Source organism: Heliconius melpomene, chromosome 10, assembly GCF_056956725.1.
Source record: "Heliconius melpomene rosina isolate 202511_hmr_F chromosome 10, ASM5695672v1, whole genome shotgun sequence".
In the NCBI taxonomy this organism is placed as follows: Eukaryota; Metazoa; Arthropoda; class Insecta; order Lepidoptera; family Nymphalidae; genus Heliconius; species Heliconius melpomene.
The window spans coordinates 17,708,417-17,714,428 of NC_140398.1; positions in this window are offsets into that span (position 1 = coordinate 17,708,417).

Below are 6,012 nucleotides of genomic sequence, written 5' to 3' on the forward strand. Positions count from 1 at the left end.
AACCATTCACACAGATATGTTATGAAAAACCTCGTACACGTGCGCGCGCGTGTCACGTGTTAAAAAAACGTGACTTATGACACGAGACATGCGTTTAATACATATTCTGCTAAGAAATTAATTTTTAGCTTCACACTTTTTAGGATGCAGCATCCAGCTAAGCGGACACCATATAAAATTCCGGAACTATCCCAGGTTTCCCGGCCGTGTGGAAGCCTAGGTCCGTCGAATATTAACGCTCGCATTTATAAGCATCTCAGATTTGAAAGTAAGTCTGAGATGCTTATAATTAATATCTCATAAATGCTTTGCATTAATGCAAGAGTGATCTCAGACTTTGAGATCGATTTATAAATACGGGCCCGAAAATTGAATATTTGTTACGTTAATACGCGTAATAATGTTACAAACAAAAGATAAGTAAAATTATTTTATTGAGAATATTTAGAAAGTCTACATTGAAAGTGAAAGTATTTTTTTGGTAATTTAAGTCATGCGTTTCTAACGAGGTAACTAATGTTTTATAATTAATTATATTCGACCTTTAGGTTTGTCATTAGTTGTAATTTGTTTAATTTAAATAACTATTGATAAAAAAATTAACCTTTGTTTTGTTGTTTGTTTATACGTGAAAAAAAAAACAAATCATTAATTTATTGCATTAATAAATAGTGATGTATATGTATTAGATAAAACAAAGATAAATATCTAAGATTTTTAGTACCTAGGTTTAGTTTTGTTACCACATGTATCGTAGTTAGGTTTCTACAATGCGCCTGGTTTTACTATTCACGAGGCTAACTTTGTATAATCAATTTATAGTAAAAATTCCCATTTCCCAAATACATTAGGCAATAATGAATATTATTCGCTTAACTTAAGTCATAAAATTGTATAGCTCATTTCGTAAAGGTGCAGAAGGTCAATCAATCAACGTGTAAATGCTTACAACACAACAGTAGGAATTTGATAAATTTGTAAACAAATGGCGATAATGAACAATGGCAAGACTCAATTTTATACTGGAAATTTTATATGTTTATATGCAACACCGTACGTTTTTGCGTTTTTTCAAAGTTTTATATGAAAATAAGTCAGATAATAATATGTTAGTTTTTACAAATCCAATTTTTTAATTCGGCCAAGTATGTGACAATTAGAGATATTTTGAGTTGAGTGGCGAAAATGAACGCCGCACTTGGTCTACCAAAGCGCGCGAGGATCGAACCTACAAACATCGCTCTTACTGTCATAACTATACATATATCGTATATATTACATAATTTTTATAGAAAATATAAAATTGAATGCCTCGCCCTCACGTGTCACTGATTACAGTTAGACGCTTCTCGAAGTAGTCGTGTTCGTGTAGTGCTATCAGTCCCCGAGCGGCGCACGTGCGCGCGCGGTTACGTACATTTGTATAATTTGTTTCTTATACTATAAATAACTTTATTACTTTTGTCATAATATTTAAAAATCGCTTGATAATGTTTTTGTTTCTTATAATATTGATTGGGTTTTAGTGATATTTCAGTTTTAAACTTGTAGCCGGTTTAATATGTGTAGATTGGAAGTACCTTTATGATTATAAATTAGATTTAGATCCTCAATTTTTCGCACAGGCAGACAGAGAGAGAGAGTACTTTAAACACTCCGTTACCTATTAAGATACTCGGATAAGGACTCGGATACTTAGAGGGGACGGACGGATCAGCCTCTCATACTACTACTTCATGCCCTCCTTGGACTTCTAAATTTTTTACCTGACGTTCCACCAATATATTAGATATTATGTTTTTGAAGGTCAACCGAGGTCTCCTATATCTCCCTTACCCCTATCATGTTTCTGACAGAATATTTGTGCATTTCATATAGTAAATACTTGCACCTACGCTGACTATGTGGGCAAAATGTCGCTAAAATTAAATCTTGGCGTCCCTATATCTTGTTTTCTTTCTTTAAAGAGTATTGAAATATTTTAACATTTTTCGTTTCTTTTTTTAGCTTCACTGTTTCTGCCATATAGCGGAAAAGGCAAAGGAAATGAAAATAATTCATTCCTTCGACAGTGAATCGAACTCACAACCATCGCGTTTTCAATCAACATAATGAGCTGAAATTTTTAATGTCATAAATAATTTAAATTCAAGATTTTAGGTAAACTTAGAATTTGTTATAAAACCTAAAATATTTTATCAAAGACATTTCTAGAAATGAATAGTTATTACTAAGACTAATAAAAAACATAAAATACGTTTAGCGATCTGCTAAAATTAATATCGGAGTTAGTATTAACTATTAACTATACAGAATGCTATGCCTTTGATGATGGGAAGACAATGATTTTGTGTTAATCATTTCTACCCATGTCCATACGATGACGTTAAAATAAAATATGAAAATTGTGAACATGACAGGAATAATGTATAAATAACACGATGTCAATACTTTACATGAAAGTATTTCGTGTACTTTGGCTCTCTCAGCGAGAGACTAATAAACAAAAACAACACGTAATTCCGTAATTCGCTCACAAACAATCATATTTTCACTTTACAAACATGACATGCATACAGATAACAAAAACTTTATACAGATAATAAGAACAAAATAAAAACAGTCAAAGTAAAAAAAACAAATAACCTGTTAGCCCACATCAGGAAACGAAACCATGTCAGGAAGGAGCTTTCTGGATCTTTTTTTACAAAAATTTAATTCGTTCTAGTACACATACGAGAGGACTAGCTTTGAATATTAATAATTATAATTATCATAGGTAAATAGATAGATTCAATATATTCAGCATAAATATGTAAATTGAATGAAAAAAACCGTACTAATACTTAAAAAGTCCCAATAACGCTCCAATTGTACATGTTAAGGAAGAGAGATGATAAAAGATCTTGAACTTAAAAGGTAAAGGGTAAAGGTAAAGTAAAAGGGATTTTCCGATTACTGTAATGAAAGGTTAATAACAATACATATTGTGTTATCGAGAGACGACCAGCGTTGCGTCATAATTGCTGAGAGCCTTCCTTACACGGCTTATTACTGCAAAGTACCCTTGCGTCACTCGCACGTCATTGTCTTTTATGTCATATTCTCTTTATTGCGCTTCTGTATTAACTAATGTTTCGATGTTTCTTGCTGCTGTTTAAGAGTTGAAGGAGCACCAGGTAAGGGATTTTGAAGCGATCACAAAAAGATTGTTTAATTGGAATGAGTAGTTTCTGATATACGCGCGTTTAACCAAATAAACTCTAGCTTTACATTTCTCCATTTTACACCTTCAGACGGGCAGACAGTTTGAATGTATTGAGTGTAGAGTGGCGCGGCGGTATATCGTCAAACCAAACCATAAATAAATTGTTATTGACATATACATTTAAAATACCTACCTATTATCAAAAAAGTAACCAAGTTTTCTTAAAATAAACGCTAAAAGCGCGCTTTCTAAAATAAGCGCCAAAAAAGCACAGATAAAAAAGTGCAACATGAAGTACTGCCACTCAACATTTCACAGATTCTGGTGATAAGAAGACAAAATGTCTTGATTATTGACTTTGGTCTTCTGTATGTACCTCTGTTAAGCTTTAATGTATGGAAATCACGATAATAAATAAATACCAAACATTTCGTTATTGCCAAAGTCTTATTTGCATCCAATTGCAATGCCAAGGCTTAATGCTTGTTTGAGCGTCTTATTTACGATTATATTCAATTTATAGATTACCTACTGATATCATTAGTGATCTTGATAATTTTTATACGGCTTTCGTCTTAATTATGTTTGATAAAAACCTAAGGATTAATATTATTTTATTTTTTAAAATAAATGTGGTTTTTACTTTTGTAAAAAATGGTTGTGAATTCAGTTTAAGGTGGAAGGGTTGTGATATTTTTTTATGAGTTTATGTTGAAATCAAGGGGCCTTGTATTTCAATTCGAATCAAATTTGGAGAAAAATTTTATATGTTGTTTATTAATATTTCTATTACAGGTTCTCCTACCTACCAATACCTATTAATAAAAAGCTAATTACCAAATGTTATCAACAAATAAAACAATTTACTTAAGTATTGTTTTTGATTATTATTTCTTCTTTAAATAGCATTGGCATTGTGTCAAGTAGAAATCGTCAGTGATGATTATTGTTTACAGTGTGTGTAGTTTGGTTAATGTCATATTAGTATGTTTGTAAAAAAAATTGTAATCATAATTATTTCTAATATAATAAGCCATGGTAAGATTATACGCGACGGAACGAGAATTTGGGGTAACGACTTATCATTGCCCACAGGTTCTGGTGAAAAGTGAAAAGAAGACAAAGTGTCTTGACTCTTGACTTTACTCTCTCTCTCTCTCTCTCTCTCTACCTTTCCTTCTGTACACGGAATAAAATTGCCATAGAATCAACAAATATTTAAAATTAATTTTAAAGTGCTATATACATCGTTTCGTTTCCTCTGCCTATCTATTCCTCTGTCTATATGGCACATATGTGGCACACCACATGAAGCTGTACAAAATATATTAGAAAGTAGAAACACCACTGTGGCCAGTTGAGACATGTCTTGGACTTGTAGGTTAAAATTTTAGTTTATATGGATGTGGACAGATACTAGGTATGTACCTACAGTGCTTTATGATTATAAGCATAAAATATAGATTAGAGGAACACTACTGAGGTCCATTTCGTTCCGCAAAGTGTGTTCTATAGTCCACGTGAACAAAGTTGTGGGGCTAGAGCTACAATAAAACTTCTATATAAAGAATCTTCATAGCAACGTGACCTTCTTCTTGTTGCTATGTTATGTCATGCAGGAGCTTTCCAAGGCGCAGGACAAGCCTTCACAAACTTAAAATGCACTTAAATGAAATCCAAACGAACTTATCTGGTCTAACTAAGGTTTATATTTCTTTACTTTTTTGTACAATGTTAGTATTTTATTCAGAGGCAAGGCCAACTCCTTCCTACAGCTAGCCAAAAGATAATGTAAACTAAGTGACTCATGTGAGCTTTGATCAAAACACATCAAGTTTTTAATATTAATTTGATGGCGCTGTTAGAAATGTGGATGGTAGTAGTGCGTTCGATTCAAATTGTATGAGTTTAGAAAAAAATAAACGTATGGCGGCGTTGGGTCATCGAAAATTATTGATATAGTTTTAAATATTTATTTAATTTTATTAAATTCCGTTTATTCGTGGGATAAGGGCACAAGCGTGTGACTATAAACGCGAAAGGTTATGGGTTTGATTCCCACTCGAGGAAATAAAATATTTAATATTTTACTTGTTCTGCCAACGATGCCGTCTAAGTTCGAGCAGCATCTTTAATATTTATTTAATCGATAGGTATCGCTCTGTCAATAACAGAGAAATCTTGAGAAAATTGTCTGGCATAAAAAACAGCATAAAAATAGCAGCTGTTTTATCAGAATTCACTATAAAAATTTAAAGAGTGTTATTTGTTATTTTATTACAGTCCAGTTATTTAATGAAGGCGTTACGAGCACGCTAGTTGAGCACATCGTCGTCGTCGTATCATTTCGTTAAAATTCATGATGTATGGAGAACATACGGACAGACGGAGGTTGATATGTAAAAATATACTATAACATGGTCGAGTTGGTAAAAATATATTTCTGTCGTTTGACGTCTGTGGAGTTATGGTATTTGTATTCGTAAATTGACATATTTGCTAATAGATATTGTTAGGTGATGCTTGAATAAATTTATGTAAAAAATGCATAACATCTATATTAATGTAGGTGTTCAATCGGCATTCTTGCTTTGATATTTTAGATATAAACACAGTTTTTGTTACGATAGTTCCTAGATCTCTTTTAGGTAATACAGAAGTGGGAGGAAATTTTTGATTATATAATAAGTATTGGACATAAGACATGCCAAAAAAACAAAAAAAACTTAATTTATAACAAAAAAAACTTAATTTTCGCCTATTCATTTAGGCAATATGTTTTAGATAAAAATTTGTTTTTAAGG